Raw genomic sequence first — 2,963 nt, 5'->3', positions numbered from 1 at the left:
TGTTATAACAGTCGTTAACTGTCAATAGAAACCGCGACTGTCACTGAAAAATCAGCTAAACAAATTAACGCTAATCAACGAACGTACGTTGCAATTTCTTGTATAAATAGGGCCCAAACCCTAAGCCAAACTTGCTCATCTCCTCCAATCTCACTAATACATCTTCTGTAATCCATAATCCTCCCTCCAAGATCGGATTTCCGGCCGCCGTTGTTTCCCATCAAACCAGCACCTTTTCACGTAATTTCTTTATGTTTTTTGATAGTTTTTCATCGATAATTAAAAGCCCTAACTTAGATTAAACATACATGGAACAGTTTAAGGAATTGGATCTAGGGTTTGGGTAAGGAAGAAGATGAACATCATACTATATATATATATAAACTGTTTCAATTCCTGTACTGATTAACAAGCTTGACCAACTGGTTAGTGTCTGTTGTTGTGAACAAGAGGACCCGGGTTCGAAACCCGGGTAAGGCCATGTGGAATGTTTTTTTTTTAAAAACAGTTTAATAAGTTTTTCTTAATTAAGTTAATTAATTAAAAATCATAACAAATCAAATAAAATTATTTTAAACCAGATAAAAATTTTATAAATTAAAAATGAATTATATTCCACCATTTTCTATACAAAACCGATTTTCAAACTCGTTAAACGCTCAATTTTAATTCGTTTTCGTTAATATTGATTTGTTAACTTTAATAATTTAAATATTCGTTAAACCGTTAGAAAATTTGTTTTAACTCGAAAACCATAAGCCATGTCTTGCAAATGCCTCGTTTCTCATATTTCGATAGGTTATAAATCAAATAATATTGAAATAATATAAAAATAGTATTAACCCGTTAAATTCCTTAAAACATAAAATATGATTAAAGACACTCAACTGCCTTAAAAATTAGTAAAATTATGATAAAATAATAATTATTCCCAAATAAATTATACAACCAATAATTCTAAAAATTCCATTATTTAGTTGTTAAACTTTCGTATTAATTTTATTCATAGTTCTAGATGTTCGGATTGCTCCGGTTTCATTATTGTACTTCGGTTTATATTTCAAGTTATCTTCGATTTCGAGATGAGTTTCTCACCAATCCTTTTTAAAGGTTTTTATATTTTGGGGTAGCATATGGATCCTACAAAACTTCAAGTATTTATTATTGCGATTACAAACTACAATTCACTATATGGACTTGTGTGTTGATTATTTGCTCGAATTTACATGCACGTGGTAGCCTCAATAAGTATGATCATACGCCCCCCCTTTGCACTCAGGTCCATTTATATCGAGTGGAAAGGGCCTCATTATGCGAGTACGTTGGTTGTTACCAACTGGAAAGGACCTTGCTTGCGCGATTACCCGAGTACGTTGGTTGATACCAACTGGAAAGGACTTTACTTGCTTGTTTATCACATGTCCATGAATTGTATGATTTTTACGTATTATATCAAACTGTGAGAATCTCACCTGCTAAGTTCATAGCTGACCTTATTTTATATATATGTTACAGGTGTAAATATACGAGGATGAAAGTTAGAAGACACGTAGCATGCTTATAGGATATTCAAAGAACAACTTATCATTTGTTTATTTATTTTTTACAACTTGTAAAACTTGTGTTACATGAAGATTTAAATGAAATAATGTTATTATGGTCACTTAATAGTGGCACGTGTGTTTTAGCAATCTGTACGTCACACTCAGGCGTTTCCGCTTTAGCCGGGGTGTTACACCGCTCAACGGTCACTTTAGCCCCCACGAACCAGCTTTTGGCTACTCGCTCGCAGCTGGACATACGCGAGTGCGTTGTGGTGTTTTGGCCGACGTGGCTCGCGCCAGGCCGCTCGTGGCTGGGTGGCGGGCCACGACGGATAATCTAAGTAGCTAGGTCAAAAAGTAAATACATTGAAAGCTGAAATTGCCAGCAAAAACAATTGACAAAATTTATCTTCTTGACTTCTTGCTCATACTTTTTTGGGCCGCAATATCTCAAAGATGAGCAATTCGGAATCGGTACCGATTTAGTACTGTCGGTTCCAAATCGGTACCAAAGTTTTGAGTTTCGGGATCGGTACGGTACCGGTACGATATGGTACCGGTATATCTCGATTTATAGTTTCGATACCGATACCAGGTACCGCGACCATACAAATACCAACAAATTGTGACTTTTGGGATCATTATTTTCGGTACCAGTGTGGTACCGATATCATCCCTCCTATAACTTGTTCGTTCTTTACGCCTTTTTTAAAACCTACAACATATTAGAAAAGGTAAAAATAATTGCAGTTTCTATGTGTTCTTGTTTTGAGTCATGGAAACTATTTAGCCGCATTTTCATTAGGAACATATTTCATATTAATTAGGGACAGAGGCTTATAATTTAGAGCTAAAAAGATGCATGAATGGTTCGACTACTTCTGTTTTGATTATCTAGATAATTAATTTTCTCTATAGTATACCACAAGTTATTTTGTGACTAGACACAGCCCAACCTTAAACTTTTCAAAATGAAACTAATAAACATATGGACAAATTTCTCGCAATTTTTCCAACAATTTTCTTTTTTGAAGTCAGTTTGAGGTAGCGGTTGCTGGGGATTCCAATAACAAAATTTTAATGGAATTGAAAGCCCCTCAATACAATATTATTAACATATTTTTTTTAATACAAAATAATAAGATAACTTATAAATTGTTTATTGGATTACATCGAAACAGAAGGCAAGCGGGCAACAAGCTGCGCCGCTACCCCTTTTTGAATCGCAAAACCCAATCTTTTAAAAACTATATTTGCTGATCTTGGAGTCATAACATTAATATGCATGACCCGCTGAACATGGGTAAGTAGCTCCACAGCTTCAGGCGCGAGGAAACCAAAAGTGTCAAAAGCAAAAGGAATATATACATGTTGGTTGTCAAGACACGCCTTTTCATGTTTTGCCACCTTACCTGAAGC

This window comes from Bidens hawaiensis, unplaced genomic scaffold (assembly GCF_021521415.1).
Source record: "Bidens hawaiensis isolate Kalapana, Puna unplaced genomic scaffold, B.hawaiensis_p1.1 tig00003004_1, whole genome shotgun sequence".
Classification (NCBI taxonomy): domain Eukaryota; kingdom Viridiplantae; phylum Streptophyta; class Magnoliopsida; order Asterales; family Asteraceae; genus Bidens; species Bidens hawaiensis.
The sequence above is the reverse complement of the archived record's forward strand: the minus strand, read 5'-3'. Positions refer to the sequence as shown.